Source organism: Molothrus ater, chromosome 3, assembly GCF_012460135.2.
Source record: "Molothrus ater isolate BHLD 08-10-18 breed brown headed cowbird chromosome 3, BPBGC_Mater_1.1, whole genome shotgun sequence".
Taxonomy (NCBI): Eukaryota; Metazoa; Chordata; class Aves; order Passeriformes; family Icteridae; genus Molothrus; species Molothrus ater.
Genome location: NC_050480.2, coordinates 23,256,634 through 23,279,308, shown reverse-complemented (window position 1 = coordinate 23,279,308; position 22,675 = coordinate 23,256,634). Strand labels below are relative to the sequence as shown.

The 22,675-nt window shown below is 40.8% G+C and overlaps 1 protein-coding gene across 9 annotated transcripts in view; it reads left to right on the top strand.

The window, feature by feature from the left end:
- The window catches only part of TRERF1 (transcriptional regulating factor 1), a 97,696-nt gene that overhangs the window by 35,109 nt on the left and 39,912 nt on the right, over positions 1-22,675 (top strand). Inside the window, exon 1 of one of the 9 annotated variants that reach the window (XM_036380282.2) lies at positions 7,132-7,199. The exons of the other annotated variants lie outside the window; for them this stretch is intronic. The gene's annotated coding sequence lies outside the window, so the exon portion shown is untranslated. Of the gene's footprint in view, positions 1-7,131; positions 7,200-22,675 lie in introns of those variants that run through there. 9 annotated transcript variants of the gene reach the window in all.

Sequence of the window (22,675 nt, the reverse complement as noted above, 5' to 3'; positions counted from 1 at the left end):
CATCATATCAATCAACTGTAATTATGTACAGTCAGGCAGAGAAGATTAATTCTGAATTCTTCAAAACCATTTCATCTGACCAGAAGCATCTTTTGGGGGCCTAGCTTTGGCTAATGTGTTCTTTATCTTCTGAGTAAATTTTGGTAGAGACATTTAGCCTTTTTGTTGGTAAGTCACTGATAACCATTATCCTCTTGGATAAGCCAAATATGCAGACTGTTTAAACTCTTTATGTATTCAGATGTATTCTCTGAATCTTTCACTGTTCTTGTGGTATTTTCTTTTCCAAAGTGAATAGACCAGAAATGCATGTTGCTCTTGTTGTTACTGTTTTTTAGATAACACTCTCCCTCCCTGCCTTGCCTTATACAAAATAATGCTTTTCTCCATCCAGAGGTTACGCTTCTTCCCTTAGCTGCAGATTTGTGCAGGAAATTTAGTGTCTAGATGGTGTCTGCTGTAACCCCCAGTCATTTTTTACAGGATTGCTGCCTTCCCAAATGCAGTTCCCCAAGGGTATCTCTCGAAGTTCTTAATTATTTTTTTTTAATTCCTAGAAGTTTGTCATTTTGTGTCATGGCTGTATTAAAACCAGCTGCTGCTCTGACAAACTATATCTAGCTAAAAGTATACTTTACCACAAAGTAACCTTACTAGTGTTTAGCTTCCCACTGCTCCAGGTTTCATGTTCTGTACAGATGATAAGAATTGGTTTTATATTTTCCTTCTGATCCCTGGTAATGGCAATGGACAGCATCCCATCAGGCCCCCAAAATACCAAGAAAAAATACAAGAAGAGGTACACGGTGTCATTACAAATAACACAGGATTTTGTATCATTGAACTTCTTGTACTGTGCAGTTTAGGTTTGTGTGAACATAATTACAGCTTTGAATTCTTTCTTTTAAATATTGCATGTATGTGGGGGAGTAGTTGTTTTGTTTTTGCTAAGTAGCATTTCTCCAGACAATTGCATTCATACCACTTGTGTTCTTTTTTGAAGGTTAAATTTAATATTGATAGGGTTTTTTGTCTAGTTTTTATATGAGATTAAGTACCAGACAGTTGCACGTTTACCATCAGCTAATAGTCAAAAGGTACAGTCTCACAAAGACCTGGCTAAAACTAAATGAATAGCTCTCAATTTCCTGTGGGTGTGGGGTTTTGTGTGTGTGTGTGCACTGCTTACCAATAAGGAATGGAGCAACTTTCTTCTGAGATAGCTATGCTGCCAACTTTTATACTGCTGAAGTAATTTTGTTAAACAGGAGGAAGAAAAAAAGTTCATAAATTGTCAAAAGGAATTTGACTGCAATGTGTGCCAGCAGGGTTGGGTCTGTTTTTCCTCCTCCATTTTATCAGGAGGAAAGTAGGCTCATTGCTTTTGTACTTTATTGGCCTTTTGCTTTCAAATGGTGAGCCTTAACAGTATACTGCTTTCATGATTTATTTCAACAGTTGCCTGTGACTGTAATATTTGAACACACCTCATGGAGATTAAAAAGGTCAGGACATTTACTTCCATAGACATGTTGTACACAGCCTCATTTTGGGCATCTCGCTGTGGAGTGACTCAGTGGCCTTGGGGCAGTGTGGGAAGCTGTGGGGATTTGAGTGATGGTACCAAAGCCATCTTCTGCTGGTCAGGGAATGCTCTGTCTGCTCTGTCTGTTACAGGCTCAGATGAATTTTACCTCTAATATATGCTAGTGTTGTCACTTTGATCCTGTGCATTGCTGGGTGTTATTCTAATGATGGCATGCTATTTCTTCTGCCAAGGAGAAGTGTGCACACTCTGGCCCTTAGCTGTCTGTGCTGTTAAAAGACAGGGAAATGAGTAGGCCTGACTGGGTACCACTTAAACTTCCTCTGGAGTTCTTGAGTAGACAACTTGGAAGAACAAATTATCTCTGTCATTTTTCTCTCTGCTTTTTTCTCCTGACTTGCAGCTTAAAACATCATCCCCTTTAGTAGCCTTAAGAGAGGTAGATGATGAAGTCTTCATTCAGAGTATTCTCTGAAGTTGAAATAGTTACACCATCAATCCCACTAACAAAGCTCAGTGGAAGTAGAGCTTTTTTTGTAGGATATTCAACAAGCTTTTACTGATTGAAAAACATGCCTGGGATATACCTCTGCAGCTTGCTGTGTAACTTTTTCCTTTTATGATCTTTTGGATGGCCCATGCTGCTTAGAAAACTTGGCATTTCTACCAAGAGAGATTGTTAGAGAACTCTCCAGGGATGTCTGCGTGATCTCTAGCAATTGTTAAATGTGTGCTCCATGTGTCACTGACTCAGGGAGCAGCTGTTGTTCCTCAGTTCTGATTTAGGGTCAGAGCCAGATGAGGGTGTGTTCTTGCTTCTCCAGTTTTCAGATGTGGTGTGAGGGAATGAAAGGAATAAGATGGCATGCTCTGAATAACCCTGATGAAGAGTGAGTCTTGAAATTATTTGTAGCTCTGATTACTTAACACACAAAAGGAGGTGAAAACTCTTGTTTAATGCAGCCTTCAGCAAGATCAGTAGTTGAGGATCATCTCGAGCATGGATGGTCTGGAGTTCTGACATTGGTTTCTGGTGAGACCTGGTATTACATGAGGTTTGAGTGAAAGTAGCAATGGCCACTGTTCAGCAAAGCCATAGGTGAAATGGTTAATACAAGCTATTCTCTTACATTATTTAAGTGCTTTTATTTAAACAAGGAAGATGACTGTATGGCCAGATGTTGATGGATCCTGGTGCAAGAATCAAAGCAAGCAATACTCTTTAGGGACTAGTGAGTCACATACAATTTGGAGATCCTGTGCTGTCTGTCATGCAAGACCAATTCACATTGCATAGGCTGCCTTTTTTCCATGCATGGCTTTGGTGTCTCCAATGATTAAATTTTAAATTATTTCCTTATGTTTTTAGCTGCTGATGTAATACTAAAGTGTTACTCTTTTTCTGATTGCTTGTCCTCTTTCATATATGGGTATATTTTCTTCTTATTAAAGAAACACACTTTTATTTAATTGTAGAATAGCACCTCAGGAATAGTTGAAGGTGAGAGATAGGCCTTCTGTGTTACTTTTCTCCTGTTTGAAACAAATTGATACCTGATATTTACTAGCAGTCTCTTGCTGATCCAGAGAAATAATCTTTAAAGACCAGGTCCTGAGAGTATTTTTTTCATTTGGAACAGGTTAACATGAGCTTTTCATGTTCAGGCATTGTGGCTGGGACATAGAAACACAAGTATACAGATTGCTGTAGGTAGGAATGTGGTTTGTATAAGCAGTTTTCTTAGCAGGTGATGAACTTTTTCCTTAATCATTTAATTACTTAATTTGGGGAAATCTTTCGGGGAAGAAAATGTCTGGGAAGCTCTGCCAGACACCTACATAGGTGTGGCAGTAGAGAAAGGGACGATGACATCTGAAATTGGATGCAGGGCAGGAAGCACTGGATCAAGGGTTGGCCAGAAATGCTGAAATACAGATTTTGGGGAGGCAGGACATGAGGATTTCTGGTGGTTAGCCCAACAGCAAGTCACTTTAGCCTCTGAGTTTCCACCTGTGTGAGACAATTTATAATACAAGCCTCAGAAGTACTGTGAAAGTACTAAATTACTCCTTTCAGTGGAAGATCAGAGGATGCTTTGAATAAAGCTTTACAAAAGTGCACAGTGTTCTTACACACAAACTATTTGGTATTAATAGTATCTCTTAAATGACAAGGAAGGTGAAATGTGCCAGATTTGTGAAGCTGGAGAAATGTTTGCTCATTATTTTGAAAGAGATAGAAAGTGCAGATGGAGAAGGGAGGATTGAAACCTAGGTTTGGAGCAAAAAGTCCTTTGGGCTGTCATCATGGATGTGGCTTGGAAATCCTTCATTTTGTTACCTTGTGTCTGCCAATTGGCTTTGTAGGTGGCTGAGCATATTTCTGAGCAGGCTGGGAGGGAAGAGGGTGTTCACCAGTGCGGAGTAATGCAGGGCAGAGGAAGCTGCTGCGCAAACTCTCTCTTTGAAGATGTGGCAAACCAGGAACTGCTGTAGTCCTTTTCTTAAATAGGAAATACATGCAGCCACAAAAGAAAAGTGACTGGCTAGAGCCTGTGCTAGAAATATGAAGTTGCAAGAAGTAGTCTTTCAGCCTACTTTGGTGTTGGGATAATGGTTCAAAAACTGAAAAAAGGCCAGTGTCCAACCTGCCTGCAGAATAAGAATTGGCAGCATTTTAACCTGCATATCCACAGAATGATTGTGCTTTCATGGAATCACAGAATGTTTTGGGTTGGACCTTAGGGATCATCTCATTGCAACCTCCCTGCCATGGGCGTGGACACCTCCCACTAGACCAGGCTGCTCAGTGCTCCATCCAACCTGGCCTTGAGCACTTCCAGGGATGGGACATCCACAGCTTCTCTGGGCAACCTGTGCCAGTGCCTCACCACCCTCACAGGGAAGAATTTATTCCAGAATTACAGCAATGCCTTTATCCATGCTGCTTGGTGTCACTGAGATGAAGGGACTCTCCATAGTGGGGGGATCATTGCAGCCCTGTCCCCTGCTTCAGGGTGTCTCTGTCCTGCCCATGCTCCAGTTCTCCTCGGCCACAGGCTTGATGTGGGCTTACAAAAATGGTGTGGTTTGCTTGAAACCAGCTCACAGAGAATGGGAAGGATTCCTATTGTCTCAGATGGCTGGAGCCTGTTGCTGTGTTCCAGTTGGGTTGTTAACAGTGAGGTGTGACCTTTCTGTGAGCAGGTGAGAAGTGAAAGTTCTGCCTCTCCCTTGCTTGGATACTGGCATGCTCAGAAATGAGGAAATAGCTTTAACTTTGTGATGGAGGCCAAAACACTTAAAAAAGCCCCAAACCCACTTATTCAGAGAAGTGAGGCCTCAGCTTGATTATTTAGGAACAACTATGTGATGGTCAGGGTGTGTTCTCCTGATGGACAAGTTGGCCATCCTTTGTTAGGTATGGCAAATGAAACATTTCATTTTTAAATGAGCTGTGGTAGATATATTCTAATATCCCAGGGAAGGCTTTGTGGCTAGTAATTAATTCTGGTAATTAATTCTGCTGTTAGGCTAGGGTTCATCAAAGGTTTGCATAGGTTTTACTTAGGCAACAGTAACCTGAGGAGTTGTGTTGAAATTTCTTTGACCTTTGTTAAAAAGTTAAAGCCCTATTAAAGTTTAGCCTGGGAGAACACCTTTAGGTCTACATTATACTCCTGTCCTAGGAATAAATCCATACAGGAAAAACAGCACTGAGCACTTTGGTCTGGCATCTAGATCCTTCTTTTAAAGGGAATCTTCTCATACACACTGTAACATCAGCTGACCTCACCACCTCTGAGTCTGCTGTCATGATAGGTTCTGATTCTTTTGCCCGTGCTCCCCTTTCTGCTGCTTTTCCAGCACACCACTGCAATGCTGGTGCCATTTGTCTAAAAGATAAAGTGCTCTTACTCTAAAAAAGCAAAAGTAGTACAGCTGAATTGCTACTTTTGTCTATAAATATTACTGCTACTTAATAATGATGATAGGAATTCTCTTTTTTGGGCTGAAAGCAGAAGCAGCACTATGTTCTGAGTCAAGTTCAACCACAGGGTTTTTTTTAATAGTCATTAAATGCCTTATTGTATTTAAAAAACCAAAACAAATATTTTTGTTTTGGAAGAATGAGTATCTGATATGACAGCACAGAGCAAAAGTTTATTATGCATATACAGTTGAAATAAGTTAAAATGTTTAAACTGTATTGTAGAAGCAGTGCTTCTGCATTTGAAAAAGTTTCATGACTTCATATAACCATATCAACATGTTTCCATAGTTAATTTCCAGCCTACAATTGTATTATGCCTTGTCTAATGGAACATCATAATATTAAGTAAACCAATAACCCTAATGTTCATGTTGCTGATGCTTTATTAGATACTACATAAAGAAAAAAAAAACCCAACCAAACACCAAAACAACAGCAAAACAACAAACTGGAATCCTGCACTGACTTAACCAGGGTATGTTTTAACTTGTTAAGTTTTTTTGTAGGGGGAAAGTGGAGGTCACATCTAAAAATGCTGCATCCAATGCTCAGAATGAACCAGCACACAACACTATGCTGGACAGTTGTGTACTGTTGCTTGAGAGGACATCAAATATGCACCCAGTGCTGTTCAGTGCTTTTCTGCAGAGAAGAACAGACTGCATGCTGGGACTTCCATCACATTTATGTATGTCCACATATATGCAGCAAATAGAGAATTAATGTAGTGAGTATGAACGGGTGATGAGGCAATGTGATTACTTGGAAAGGAAAGGGAGAAGTAACAGCCTGGTACTGGTAATTACACTGAACAAAGCTATTTCTTTCTAAATTTGAAAATGCCACCAAAAATCAGGGATACAGCAAATATGTCCTCTGTCACACAGGGAGTTAATTTCCTTGTGGTGTGGGCTTATTTGAGTAGTCTGAATGTTAGCACAGGTCAGTCCAGCTCTGTACATTCTGCAGAGGGTAGGGCTTGCTGCATTCAGGAGAGAGTTTACATTGGAAGGGAGCTGGGGTGGTGGGAAGAAGCTAACAAAACACAGAGGCCTTAAAGCTCTGCTGAAAGAGTGGATATGTTTCTTGGATGCAAAAGCCAAGCGTGTCTTCTAGGAGCATATAATGTTTTACCAGTGTGTGATGGCACAGGATCATTACTGCAATACAGAGTCCAATTCTTATGTGCCTGCAGAAAGCTGAGAGATTGATTACAGTTGGAAAACCTGTTTTACTGTTAGACTTTTCTAAATAAAAAGCTTTGCATGCTTGCGTCAAGTGAAGTGGATGAGTTGTATTTTGCAAATATCTATAGAGGAAAAAAAGTACAAAACTCTTCAGTTTAGTAGGAGGCGGTGTAATGAGATTGAATAGCTGAAAGTTGAAACCAGAAGAATCTGGGCTACTTGTAACACACAAATTATTAAACAGAATAAATTATTCGCTAAAACAGCTCCCTTTGGACGTGACAGATTCCTAATCACTTGCCTGGGAATTAGGCTACGTGTTTTTAGCAAGGGAGAGTATTGCTGTGTGTATGTTTAGCAAGCCATGTATCTGCTTGTAGGTCTGTGGCACACCTTGGGTGGAAGCTCAGACTGGTGATTGCAGTGCTCTCTTCTGTTTTCCACATCATCCAGTGTCATCTCTAGGAGGCTGGTAAGGTTTTCTTGGTTTGCTGTTTCTTTCCTTTCTTTGGCAAATCTACTGGGTTTTGATTTTTAAGTCCTACCCACCCATCCATGTGGAGAGTGGCTTCTGTAGCTAGATTACAGGGAGTCTTGAGGGGCTTTGGGATTTTTTATTTAATAGTTGAGGGTGTGGGGTTTTTTTGTTTGTTTCTTTGAGGAAGATTTAAGGAGTCTGGTAAGTCAAATTTTGCATGGGTGCAGGTGTCCTGCTGGAGAAAAGAATGGGACAAGCAGAATAGAGGGGAAAATGAACTTACTATCAAGGGTTTTATTCAATTTTTGTTTGATCTTATGGGAAATAGGGCAATTTGCACAGGAGAGAGCTTCCATCATTAGGCTGGTTTTCCAGATTCACTCCGTATCAGTAACAACAGATTATTTTTCTCTTCCTGGTGACTTTTTGTTCATCCATATAAAATAAAATCTGTGTTAATCTAATTTCAAACAGAGGGGGGTTTCTATCTCTGTGTCAGACTTCTGGCACACTTTTTACAGTGTGTTGCCATGTGTTTCACAGGGAGAGGGAGGTCAATGCTAGTTGAGTTGCCTGCCTGCCTCTAGATGTGCCTCTTTAGGTTGGAGTAAGGGACACTCCCCATGGAGTAGGGGACACAATTTAAAAGCAAAGGAATTGCACATCTTGCTTGACCCAACAGTACCAATGCTTGTATAGAAAACTACCTGGAGGTGTAAGATATATTAATATATCCTATATTATGTTGGTGGAGAAGCCTTTGATGGAGAAAGAAGTTTTGTGTTTTAATGACAATCCAGTGTTCTGATTGCATTTGTGATGTTACAGCAGAGCTCTGTTTCACTTTATATGGGAAGCTCCCTGAGGATGGTGGAGAAAATGCCACTGCCTTCACTTCTGACAAGTATTATGTGTGAATTATTTATGGTACTTCATTGCAAATGGAATGTTCTGTAGTATATTTGTAAATAATGAATTCTTTATGAAAGGACATCTCTGCCCATGGATCCTGTGTCATGGAACTACTTTTCTAAATACACTTTATGATATCTATCCCTTTTCCCAGGGTGTCCTGTAATAAAGTATCTTTGTATCCCTGCTGTATGTTATCTATTCTGACTCCTCAATGATATATATATATATATATATATATATATATGTAGAAGATTGTACTGGTTCTTATGAGTTGATATGGTGTTAAGCTCACTTTGTATTTAGAAGGCACCTTTATAAGTAAACAGTCTGATTTTTGTGTTCTGTAAAATGGAGTTAGTGAAAGACTTTTGTACCTCATAAATTAAGTTTGCTTCTTCTAACTTTCCTGAAGAGAACTTATTTTGTAAGACAGTACTCATTTTGAAAAGTTATTACTTTTTTCAGAATAAGAACTACTTTCTGGTTATGCTAGTAGTTTGTGGGGGTAATGACAATGCTAAATGCAGTGTACAGTTCAGAATGTTGAAAAAAGAAATGTGGGATGAATAACTGTTTGGCCCAGTACGTGACTTTGGGGATAACATTTTCCCTTGCTTTTCTGTGCTGCCACATTGGGGGACTTGAGATTCATCACCAGTGTGTGGCTGAAGGGGTTGGCATTGCCTGTGCTGACCAACTGACTTGTGCAGATCTCTGGTGAACCAAGCCAGTGGAAAGATCCCAGTTGGAAAAGAAATTTTCCACAAGGGAAAGGCCGGTTTGTCAGCAGCCCATTTCAGTAACCTGGTTTTCTGTGGTGCACAGTTGGATTGGGCTATCTCAGTGAAGGGGCAGCTGCCTGGGGTCAAGGCTGGGAGCTGTGCAGGACAGACGTGCAGCAGGGCCCTGGGCCAGTGGGAGGATGGCTGTGCATGGTCAACATGATGGATGAAGCATGTTGCATGTTTGGAGTGACTGCAAATGGAGCAGCTCCATGACCATCTTACCCACATCTGCTGAGCCAGTGTGATTTGTTGGTTACAGTGCCACATGGATGAGAAATGTGCCAAGAGGGAAAAATCCTTTAGTTTTGGGATGCTTAAAAAAATGAAGGAATGCTGTATTTTCAACTTCCAAAAAGGATGGGGAGTCTTCCATTAAATGATCTTCTGCATACCCTCTTTCTGTGTGAGCCTGGTCCTCTGCTGTCCTCTCCTCATCCCCCCATCACTTCTCTTCCCTCTCTTCCCTCTGTCCCATAATTCCTTTCAGGAACTCAGTACCAGTGACCAGATTTGCAGCTCATGTAGTCTTGTAAGCCTTTTGAATCCTCTCAAAAGGAGAAGTTATCTCTGGTGCCTGCCTGGCCCCGTGTGCTGCTGCAGTTGCTTAGCAGCCACGGGAGGCACAGGGGAGGAGCTGCTGGGCCTCCGTGCATCATCTGCAGGGACACAGGAGAGCACAGTTATCAGTGGGGAGCTCTGTTAGCATCTTGCTTTCTGCCTCACCTGCCTCTGCTCAGCAGCTTCTCACCAGCTGGGAAATCTGGGAATGCAGGAGTCTCCTGCATTCAAGCAAGCCTCACTGCTTGCAGGCTCACACGGAAAGAGGCAGCAAAACCATCCCAGGCCTTGGTCCAGAGCATGGTGAATGTGCTGTGAGGATGTTTTACCATCTCTTGGTAGAGTGGCCTTGGTTAGGTGCTTCAGCTCACAAGGTCGTGGTTTTGCACACTAACCTCTTAAGTTTTCCATTTTTAGTTGGAGGTTGCTCATCACTTCTCATTGCTCTTTCTTGTGGGCTCTGACAGAGTTCTGGTCAATGTTCCTGCCTTACCTTGGAGAAATCTCCAGCTTTCAGCCAAAAGTTGTGGCCTCTTCTGTTACCAGGAGTGGTAGTGAAGGACACCAGCCCCTGCCTTGGCCACACTGCTGCACGGTGGTCGAGGTCTTCGATAGAAGATGGGCTGTGACTGGGGAGGCTGAGGTGTGCTGGATTACTCTGAGATTGCCTCAGGGGAAAAAAATCCCTGAAAACACAGCAGGTGGCCAAAAATGATGGTGTCTGTTCAACTGCCATGGCAGTTTTGTTACACTTTAGGGCTGGAGGCACAGGTCTTTGAAAAAGTATGGGTACCAAGATGTCATTTGTAGAACTTCAGCTTTGTTCTTTGACCAGAGAAGAAAGAAGAATGCCTCAAACCCCTGATACATCCAATTAACCAGCTCACTGCATATCTTGCCCTGGTTGTAAATGTCAAGGTAATGTACTGTTTTGGAGCAGAGGCTGTCTCAAAAGCTGTGAAGTGTCCACTGTAGTGAGATCCTTCCTTGCTTATTTCTTCTTAAGGAACATTTATTTCTGATGGGCATCTCAGATTTCAGAGATGTGAATGATGCAAACAGAGCGGCTGTTGGCTGTAACACTCACACATCAGCCAGTTTGGTGTGTCATACTTTTCATTTTAATGCAGATTCCTAGATAGCCACAAACCTAGAGTTGGAGGAACAAGCACATGATTTATATGAAGAAATATAGTAGTGCTTGGATTTTCTTTTTATAAGGCTAATTGTGTTAATTTGCTTGAGACACAATTATCTCAATGGGATTGATTTGTTTAATTAACTCGGGATGCCTGCAGGTGAAATAGCGAGTATAAATAGAAGGACAGTGGGGAATGCATCACTAATGTTTGTATTGCAGAAGGATTGACTCATATGTAAATGAAGTGCTGCAAGCCTGCCAGGCTAACCTAGTTCTGGGGTGGTTTCTAGATATTAAAAATAAAATCTCATGCTGTCATGCATAGCACAGGGCTCGTACACTCAGGAATAAGTTGGTGAGGAGTGTACACAGTAGTACTAAGGACAAACATACGTTGCTCCTGTTGTAAATACCTTATGTATGAGCACTTCCCTGAACTCTGCCGAGGGATGGGGGCTGAACGACATGGTTTGTGCAAGACCACTGTGATGGCACTGCCCTGGAGCAGCCCAGCAGCTTCTTCAGTGTGTCAGTCTCCTGTGGTTAGAAATCAGAGCAGTTTCTTGTTCCAAACGTTGCAAGGGCCACTTCTGAGCAGAGCACACGAGTACCCTGCATGTAGCATTCCTCGGATGAAAGCCTTGTGGAAAAGCTTTACATGTTCTCCTGCTCCCAGATTCCTCTGCCTTACTGTGTGGACATACCACTCTGCAGAGGATTGGGTGTCTTAATAGACCAGTTCTGCAACCTGTGTGCGTTTCCTTTGCCTGCTGCTTGCCAGGGCTGTATCCAACACTCTTAACATGTCCCTTGTTCTAAGGTAGCTGATTATGTTCAAGGCCCAAAGGGGAAATGCTGTGTATTTTCTGTCAGCTTGGTCCTGCACCATAAAAATCTTAATTCCTGCAAATACAGAGGACAGATTGGTATTTCTGATCTTTTCCCTACCTAAAGTAGATTACTAGTTTTCATAAAATTCTAGTCTTTCTCTGAATCTTTTGGAGATCTTCATCATAGCTTGTGGCAAAATATTGTTGAATCTAAACAAAATAAAACTATATCAACAGAGCACTGCCACGGAACCAAACCAACTAAAAAAAACATATGTTTCCTTTTAGCACCTCTAAATGTATTGCTGGTTAAAAAAATGCCTTTGCTTCTGCATGACAAGAGTGTATAAGAGCACTGTTGCCTTTACCACAATTCCTCTTTTTTTGCATCCTCAATAGTTTATTCATTTCCCATTAGTGTGGTTGCTTCAAGCTTCTCCATTTCCTTCTCTACAGAAATATGTCTTTGTTCCAAATTATTCTTGTCCCCATTTTCTGAGGCTTTTACTACATCTGCTATCTCAAGAAGAGATCAGATGATAAGAGCTGAACACAGCACTCTGATGGAGAACATGCTTCTGATTTATGCTGTGGCACAACAGTTTTGTACGTCTTATCCTTTAGATAATCATGTGAATGCTTTCGTCTTGAAAATGGAAAAAAAATGATGTTTCTAAGTTGTATCCTTGTATATCTAGCAGTGTGTTTCCTTTATTTGCTAAACACTTGATTCAAATATTGAGTTACTCCAGAACTGTTAAACCCAACAATCAGTTTTGAGTGCTTCACATTTTTCATTTAAATGCACTTTGCTTTTTATTGATCTGCAGTGGATTTAATTTGCCCCTTGGTCTGGCCTTGCATGGTTCATCTAGAATTCTTTCCAGTCTTCTCTGGTTTTGAACAACTGTACATTTTGTCATCTGTGGGATTTTAGCTGTTCAGATTTTTGGTGAGGAGGGGAGAGAAGGTGTTGCCTTCCTGTTTTTCAGTTCATTCAGGAGTATATGATACACTGCTATCCTGCTTTAGAGCTGAGGACATCCCTCCCTTGACCTTTTTTTTTTTTGAAAGCTGTTTGTTTTGTTCTCATGCATTTTCTGTGTCTCTCTACTGCTTTCAAATCTACATGCATGCTCTCCCTAATAAACCTCAATTTTCTTAGTAGCATAAAAGGATTTTTTCAAATATATTTTCAAATGCAATTCCCAGCCTCTTTGAATCCATACTTACGTTAACAAGCCAAAAGTACCCATTAACAGCAAAGAGAAATGTATGGAAGTGTTTATCTGTTGGAGAAACTAGGCTTGGAAAATTTTATTTTGTCAGAAATATTAGAGCTGTGTGCACCTAGTCTGTAGCTCTTCCACCCTCAGGACACTCTTGCTCCAGCCTTTCTCTTGGTTTTTGTTACATCCTAAATCTTTGCATTTTGTTTTGAATGCAGAGAACTCTTTCTGTCTTACTGTCACTTGAAATAGTTTGAAATGGTCCTTCTTTATTATTTTCTACCTGAAGGAAAACTGTGGGTTAGGGTTTTTTGGGTGTTGGGACAGGGAGAGGGCTGTTTGGTTTTTGCACCAAGTCCCCCAGCTTTTCCTCCCCTGCCTTGTTCCATACATATCACTCAAAGCCATGACATCTCTCTGTGTTTTAAATGTCTTATAAAAATATTGGAACCCTCAAGAAATGTCACACTTCTTCCATTTTGCCACCAGCCCAGCGAGTTCTGTTACTCTGCTGTCAAGGTAGAGACCTCAGTCCCTGCTGTGTTTAACACAGATGCTGTTTTGCCCTGGCTTGCAAATGTGTGTTTCTGTCCTGCCTGTCATGTGGGGTTTGCCAGGCTTTTGACTAGAACTAAGTTTACCCAGTAATGCCAGTTTATCTTTTTCAAGGTGACACTACAAAGGCAAGTGGTGGGGAGCCTTTGTAACTCACATCACTGATCTCCCAGCTTCTGTGGTTGTGAGCAGGGGTTTGGTTCCCTTTTGCCTGTTCTGTTTGGGTTAGGGTAAGATGGCAATATCTGAGGATGATTTGACATCTGTTGAAGGAAACATTACAAAGAAACTTTCCTAAAGTTTCTCTGAAGCTCAGGAGTTAAGGAATAACAGCTCTTCTCCCTAGGACACAGTTTTGACCCAGTTATGTAGATTTCACTTTCAGGGCTTCATTGACGTAAATGAATTTTGGTTCTGCCTTAAAACCACTGCAAGAAAAGGTCTTTGTGTAAGTTTCAGTTTATGTTTGGTTTTTTTAATCCAAAACACCATTGAAGTATTAAATAACTTAATACTGCAAGAGCTTATTCTTTCCAGTCCATGGCTTTCCCCTGAGGAAGAAGTAAATATGCCCCCTCAGCGACACTTTGAAAATGATGCTAGACAGATGTGCAGGGATGCACACTCACATCTGTACACCCAACCAGCACCGTGAGCTCTGTGCCCTGGAAGCCTGTGGTGTGAGGGGGTAAGACTGTGGAGGAGGCACAGTAAGCTGATCTGACTGGAAACTGTCTAATACTGAATTTCATTTTAGAAACCATGGAAGTATCATGCTTTTACCATGTACTTATGTGTTCAAAAATATTTTTCCAGTACATGTTATTTCTAAATTACTAATTACTTGTGCAGAAAAGTTGCAGTGTGCTTTTCTACAAAATTGCAAGGAAGTTTCTTCCAAACTCTGCAGGAGAGTGAGCTAAAGCATTTCTAGGCATTTTGTTCCTGTCTATAACTTGAATCAAGAAAACACATCAGTGTGATTGGTGCATTTAATGGCCTCTCAGGTTTCTTAAATTTATGTTCAGAAAGTTGCACAATAGATTATGGTAGATTACTGTTGACCAGGTAAAGAAAACTGATTGTGAAGGACACATCAGGCACTTCAGAGGAAGTTAAATTCAAATGGCAATCATTATTTCTCTTGAGCTGGATGTTTACAGGAATACAAACTGAGTAGTGAAGCTGGGTGGAGAGCAGAGGTTGCATCTGCTCAGGGACTGCTTGGGGTAAGGCAGTACTGGTATGAAAAATAGCAAAGGGGCCTGGACATGGACTAAGGAGTATGTTGATTCAAATTCTGGGTTTATTTTTAAAAAGTCCTCCAGGATGATGTTGTGAAACTGAAGAACCATCAGAAATATAATGAAAAGCTAGGGGAGACATCAGATAAAAAAAAAAAACGTCGGAGAACGAGGACGGTTTGGAAAAGGTTCAAGGTTTTTGATACAACAAAGGCTATATGTTGCTGCTCTTGAAGTATGCCATGCAAAGCCCCAACTGTCTCTTCACTGCAGGAATGCTTTTCTTTTCTCTGTGGTATTTAAAAAGCCACATCTTCAAGTAAAATTGAATCTGACTTGCTTTTGTCTTTATATTGTTGACACTGAATTACTTGCTTATTGGATACATGCTTGTCAGGCAGACCATCTAAGATGCCACTGAGGGTTGGTAACCTTGAAGGATATTTTCTATGTGGTTTTAATTATAATACATTCTGAAACAAAAAATGCCTTTCTCCATATTACTTTATAAGATTTAAATATTTTTCCCCTGTTGCCCTCACTGGAGTGCAGAAAATAGGTTGACTGAAAGGCTGACTATCAAATTAAATTTGTTCTTGTTTTAAATAACTTTTCACATTACATCTCTAGAGATTTTTATCCCTGTATCTGCAGAAATGTCATTTGAAATTCTTCTTCCTCCAAGATTTTACCAGGGCAAAATTTCAAAAATGTATGCATTCATTTCCTTCACCCTCTTTTTTCCAGTTCTACACCAAGTTGTGCCTCTTCTCCTTTCTTTTGGGTGTCCTTTCCCAGTGCTACTTACCCAGGTGAGTTTAAGCTTGGGATACACAGGCATACCTACTTCCATGAGGCAGCTCTAACACTCCTCTGCATGTGTATGGATTTCTGTTTGCAATAAACCAGCTTGTTTATGCCTACTGTGAAAACATGGCTGGTGACTGGAGGAGCTTCTTAGCACTACATAATATTCTGTGTGAGGGGAGGTGGTTAGAGTTTGGAATAACTAGTCCATAAAGTAGGACGAAGCTGTTTTAACAGGAAAACTTGCTCTATTTTGCATCTGTTTCTTTTGAGTGATAAGTCAGGGGAAAAAAATAATGATTTTTGCTCTTAATTCTCTGAATTCCTGTAATGTTCAGAAAAGATGTGAATAGAATTTACAAGATTATTGAAGATTACGCAATGGTCCCATATCTGTGAGCAGTTCAGGGAAAAAAAGTCACTGCTACTTGTACTGTCACTTAAACATGATATGAGAGAGACACTTCCCTCCCCTGCTTCCTGCCTCTTTTTATGTTCTTTGCAATGTGAATATACTAACATCTATTTGAAAGTTATTTTTGTCACCTAGGCCTTCCCTTTCACATCTACCTCAGAAGCAACGCTTGCATCTTGGCGGCGTGTGTTTGTTTAATCTGAGGAAGAGCAAAACTTGTTCAGGTGGCCACAAAAGCAGAAACAATTGTTTGCCTCGAGATCATGGTGTGCATTTATCTCACCTTTAAGGTGTTTTGTAATCACTTTTTCCCAGATCCAAAAGATAATGTCCTAGGAGATAACAGCTAATAGATGCAAATACTGTGTGAATTATACTTACACCTACTTGCATCAGTCGCCCTGTGTGACAACAAAGGAAGGGAAAGAAAACAGATAGCGGTCCTTGTTCTGTACTGTGTTGAGGGCCCTTGACTTGCCCTGAGACAAACAAACAAAATGGATGGATACAATAGAGTAGAAATTGCTTTGTTTTTTTCCCACTCTCAGCTCTTCACCGCGTCTGGTTCTGCATAGATGTGATGGAACTGTTGGTTTTGAGTGTTAAATAATGTACATACTTATATAAGAACAAGCTCAATCCCTTTTTTTGTGGGAGTGGTACTGTGCATTAGGATTCTTTTTTTCAACCACGACAGCAGCTTTAAGGGCTGCTGAGATCCTGGTGAATTGTTTTCCTGATGATGCTGCCCAGTGAGCAGGGCTCTGTGGTGCACAGGGGTTCTCTGGCCCGGCGGCACGCGCGGCGCTTTGGCACGTTCTGTCACCGATGGAGGCGCTTCTTGAGGTGGTCTGCTCTGGGTGGGCAGCTCTGTGTGTCTGGGGGCTTTCAGCTGGGTGGGCTTGGGGTGTTTCAGTGTTAAATACAATTCCAGAGGTGGCTCTCTTGTGATCCATCTCTAGCATAACAACAGTAAAGTATTGGAGCTTTGATGTTTGCCTGGCAGAGAGTTCTCCCTCCTCTGTTTTGTACCACTTGCATCTGCCTCATCACAGCCTGCTTTCCTCCAACCTTGTCTTCATTAACAACATGCTGTAGACCCTCTACAAACAAGATGATGTCCCTAAGATGCTGATAATGGATAGCTGTAAAAAAGGCTTAACTGAACTTCCTTCTGTTGGAGTTTATTTCAAAAGACAGAAGTATCAATAATGGAATGTTCTGAGTTGTCCTAAGTTTACACTTCTGATTGGACCAGCTAATTTCCTTAGGCAACTGATTTGTCCTTGCAATCAGTAGAGACAAAGGGTCTTTTCTTTAGGGCAGCTCAGCGGAAACTGAATTTCAGTGCTCTGGTCACATTCTCTTCTAGAAATGTTTCCTTGCATTTTCTTTTTTTTGTTTTCTCCCTTTTTATACTGGCTGTAGAGGAAACCTGGAGCCATGAGCCAGCCAGGGTGTTGGTGGTATAAGTTGCACAATTGTACCCACAGTTATCAGGTAGGGCATCTTTGGAGGGTGACATGAAGGCATTGGTTGGAAGACCTGTTTAAATAGTTTGCCCAGTGTAAAGTGTTTTTTACACACTTAAAGGAATGCTACATCATAAAGAAATAAAGATCTGCATTTCTTGCTCTTCTAAATGCAGGCCTTTGTAAATGACAGCAATACAAGATGGTTTCTAGAATCTTCTCTCTGATAAGAGCAAAGAACAGATTGAAACTGTAGTCCTCTAGTCAGATGGGTTGCAGAAATTAACACATATCTCTTACTGCTTTCAGTGAAGTGCTCACTAGCATATGAGTATCTATACATATACAGGTAGATCCCTCCTGTGCTGCAGACAGGCATTTTCTATGTATTAGAAACTCCTTCGAAGTGTTCTGTCAAATGGTACCCCAAAATGTAGGTGGTTCTTTCCTAAATGAACCAAAAAGCCAGGGAGGGGAGTATCTTTTGACAGAGCATGCAAATGTTTGACACAACCTTGTGAGTTTGAAAAGATGGAAAATTCTTTATCTGGCACAATTTGGAAAAGTGCTGTTAAACCAGGCAAAATTTATTTTGTTTCCACTTTAAAAATTAAATTAGAAATGACTGTAGGAATTTCCCTCTCTGATGTTCCATGTTGAATAAAAGCATAACAAGTTGGACAAGGCTGTTGGATGAGGTCCTCTGGGAAGGGGAAACTGTGGGAGAAATAATGTGGTCTGAGCCTGTGTGAGCCCTTTGAGCAGGCAGATCTGCTGTTCATTACTGGGGTTGGTTGTTTCTGGCTGTAAATTGTGAACTGAGGGGTGGAAGGGTGAGGGTGGTGTCACTCCAGCCTGGGCTGCTGGCATCTGAGGAGGGAGCAGTGCCATCTGTGAGGGGCTGCACCTCAGCCCTGTCACCAAAAGGGTTGTGGTGACAAAGTTGAGTTGGTGGCTGGAACACGTGAGGTCAGTCCTTGGTGAACCTGCCCTGGTTTCAGGGAGACATTTCAGCCATTTTTGGGGAGAATTCAGTTGCATGTTGCCTGCTTGTGTGCACTAGTTTCTCCCACATATGGATTTTGTGGGAGAAACCACAGGGGTTTCCCTACAATTCCTTTCACCTCCCTGTATGCTGCTGCTGCTGCTGCAAACAGTGCAAAAGGGGTGCCTGAGCAGGTCCCAGCTTTGCCTTTTAGAACTGTGCTTCAGTCTGGTTGAAGTCAGTAAATGTGATTTTTCTGAGCAGAAAAGACACATTTTTATGTCTAGTGGTCGCTTCTTGTTTTGGGAGTGGAGAGAATGGGTTCAACTTAGTATTTTTGTGGAATGTAGATTTAAATTATTATTAAAATGAGATCTTAGGAGAAAGTGTTTATATATTTATAGGGGGAAGAAGAACTTTGTTAGATAGTTCTTTGAGGTAAATGTACTTGTCGGAGAATTTATTATTTTAGTCCTGTGGTCTTTCTAAATGCATTTGACATGATCGTTATTCACTTGCACCATTTGTTTCCTGTCTCATTATATAAGTTAGCAAACCACTCTAGGGTTGCCTTTACTTTTATTTGCATTAGAAACTGCACCATAAAAAATATTCTCATTGGGTTGCCTGCTGCTGAGCCAAGAGCTGTAAATAAAGTGGTTTCTAATTGAAATCCAGGAGAACCACAGAACCATCATAATTAATATACCCTCTGTCTTTCTCTCTCTTTTTTTAATATTACCACATATCTTTTTTTATAAAGTGAACGAAGCTTCTCTTCTTCCTAGCTACCCTTCACTTGAAATCACTTCTTGCTTTTAGTGTTTCCATACACTTTTCTGGATAAATGAATTCTTGAGGCTGGGGATTTTTTTGTTTTGTTTAGTTACTTAATTTTTTTCTTTATTTAAAAAAAAAATTTAGTTACCAAACTTACTTATCAAGAATACTAGTTTTGGACAAGAGTAAGGAAAAAAATATTTCGTGAGTAAGCTTGGTGTGAGCATGTTATGATCTATGGGCAGATATTCCTGAGAAGTGGTTTTCTGCTTTTGACTGGGAGGGTGGGCACATGTTGCCACTCATGTTTTAATGGAATACTCCATCTGCTGTCAAGCCAAGTCTCTTTTTGAACATGAAAGTTTTGTGCCAAATGCAACATCAAATCCAGATAAAAGCAGTGGGGTGTTTGCTTCAGCACTCTGCAAATGTTAAAACCCAATGTGTCTAAGAGGGTGGGCAAATCCAGATCATCTTGTGTATGTGGTTCTTTGCTTATTTTGAAATGGCAAATACTTGTCATTCCAGTTGGTTTTTAATTTGAAACATATAGACAGGTATTCTTTTGATCTGTAAATGGCTGTTTCATTGGGGATTTTTTAGTTAACTAGTTTCATATTATCTGCTTTATTTGTAGAGTTCTCATCACAGATTACCTAATGTGTTGGATTCCTGTCTCTTGTGCTGCATGTTATTTTTACCCTCTTTGCAAAGGCTGGTGCTATGCCACCAAAAAGATATTTTTTTTCCTCCCAATGTTAAGGAGATGCAGCAAGTCTGTCATCTATTAAGGTTCAGAATCCATAATACTCATGCATTTTGCTCTAATCATCTGCAGCGTAATTTTTATATTTTTTGTTATTCTGCATATTGACAGGGTAATTTTTTGTTCAGCTATGACAGCCATGAATCATTCGGCAAGTTACTTGATTCACATGGATGTTGATTTTTTTTTTTTAAGCACCTGGTGAGGATGGCAAGAACTCTTTTCTTGCTCCTTCACCAGATTTAGGAGTGGGAGCTGTGAGGGTCTTTGCTTACCTTGCTTATTAGAAACAAAGCAGATGATAACAGCCCTGTGAGCCTAGAACTGGTTGTCTATGGTGGTCCTTCAGGCATTGGGATGGAGTCAAAATCCTGAATTATGTTAGGATTTCCCATCTTAGCTAAAGTCTTTCAGTTTAGGACCTTCCTAAAGTTAGGAACTCCCTGGAAATTGTGGCATTCTCAAGTCCAGGGCAACTTCCTTCTGATAATAACTGAGACAATTTATCCATTTGAGGATATGGCTAAAATTGAAATGGAAATTAACCTACTTGCCAAAGTCTTGCCAAAGATCCTATTTTCATTGAGCATCATCTTGTTGTTAAGAGCTTACTGAAGCTGAGAAATAGAAGTGAGATCTGGAAGAAGTAGGTGATGGTGATTTAAAATATACGAAATTGTTCAGGTAACACAAACCAGAAACTTCTCAGTGGCTCAGTGTTCTATTATTGTGGGCATATAAAATACACCATTCTTGTGCTTGTGTGAAAGGTCTGTGCCTGGGACAGCAGACCAGTGAAGTCATGTCCGCAGAGTGACAGTTCCATTTTTGTCTTGGGTTGAATGGACTGTGCAACCCCATAAAGATGTAAAAATAGTCATCAGCCACAGACTGCATGTGCAGTAGAGTGAAACTGCATGTCTTTTACCACTGGAGAAGTTGTACAGACTGCACTGGATATTTGTGCTTTGAAAAGGATGGACATCTATGGGGATTGCCAAATCACCTCTTTCTCACCAGATTCACCAGAAACCTTGAATTAGAGATGTCTAAGATCTGTCCATCTCAGGATTTCATGTCTTAAGTAGTCCTGTGTTGTCCAGAGAAAATTACTAGTCCTGTATGTTTTACTGTAAGAAATATTTTTCAGTTCAGGACATAGCTCACACAAGTGAATAAATCATCTGAAACTCATGGTCAGGTTTTTCTGACAAGAACAGGTGTATCTATTGGAAATAAGGACATAATCATTTATCAAATGGATCTCAAGACTCTGCTGTGTACTTGTACTGTGGTTTGCTGATCAATGTAGAGAGCATGACTAGCTGCCTCAGCACTGCCTGTGCACAGAGTACCAGAGAGGTGTTTTCTTCTTGACCAAACACAAAAAGATTTTCTCCATTCATCATCTTCTTCATCAGTTCTTGGTGTCTTTGTGGGGAAGGAGAGCACTCCTGGTTGTGGTTTCTCCTGGTACACCAGGGGCAAAAACAGGAGGCTGGAGCTGGCTGTGGAAGGCACACCAGACCAGCACTCCTGTTTTCAACAGGTGTTTGTATTGTGCAAAACCACTGTAATAGTTTTTGAGAAGAAAACATTATCTGTGTGTCAGAAGGGCACTGGGGAGTGATTGCTCACACTTGCAGGGCTTCAGAAAGTGTCAGAAAAATCTGATAATTCAAGGTCTCTTTGTGAAGGAAGATGACTATGCCATCTCTCTTCTGGAAAAGGGCAGGAGATCTCAAAGGAACAGGGCATTGCAATTGGTCTGTTAAGACCATTTTAGCCTTGCAGAACTCAGGGAGGATTCTGCAAGAGAGAACTCTGGACTTAATGAAGCTTTCAGTGGGCAGAGGAATGTCAGTCCATTCTTGAATCTAGACGTGGTGGCATGGCTTAACCTCAGGCAGCAGCTAAGTACTACACAGCCACACTGCAGTGGGATGGGGAGGAGAATCAGAAAAGGTAAAACCCATGGTTTGGGATAAGAACAGTTTAATAATTAAAATAAAATAAAATAAAATAAAATAAAATAAAATAAAATAAAATAAAATAAAATAAAAATAGCTGTAAGGAAAAGGGAGGTTACAAAAAGAGAGAGAAGGACAAGAGTAGCACAGCACAGCTGCTCCCCACCCACTTACCCATGCCCAGCCAGTCCCTGAGCAGTGATCCTCCCCCCAGGGTGTATACCAGGCATGATGTTCTGTGGTATGGAATATCCCTTTGGCCACTTCAGGTCAGCTGTCCTGGCTGTGCTCCCTGCCAGCTTCTTGTGCACCTCTGCACTGGCAAAGCATGTAAAAACTGAAAAGTCCTTGTCTGAGAGTGAACACTACTTAGCAACAACTAAAATGTGAGGGATGATATTCCCTCTCATCCTAAATCCAAAACACAGCACTGTACCAGCTACCAGAAAGAAAATTACCTCTATCCCAGTGGAAATCAGGCCACTGGCTAAACTAATGTAGAAAGTGGAGAGATATGCAGCATTTGACATAGCAAGGCATTGCTGGAAAATACATCAGTAGGGTCACATGAGACTGCATAAACTGATCTGGGTCCTGCATTACCAGAGACATTAATACAGGGAGAGATGAGGCAAAGAATGTCTTAAGATTTTCCTGTGAAATGGTCTTCCTCCAAGGCAAGGTCCTGTAAAAACCTAAAATGAAAATCAAATCTATACTGGGGTTCTCAATATTAAAAAAAAAAAAAAATTAAAAAATTTAAAATTAGGCTTACTGAAACTCTCAGCTCTTTTCAAAGATATAGATTTTCATGCTGTTGTTATCTGGTACAGCATCTGATACAGACTTTTCTCGTAGCCTGAATTTGCAGTCCAGAAATGCTAAGAATATGACAGAAACAGTACTCTTGATTATCTTTTGTCTTGTGCAGTTACTGCTTTTCCAGAAGGCTTGTCTTCAAATCTCCCATAAGGACAATTGGATTTAATTTTTTTTTTTAATGTAGGACCATTGCCTA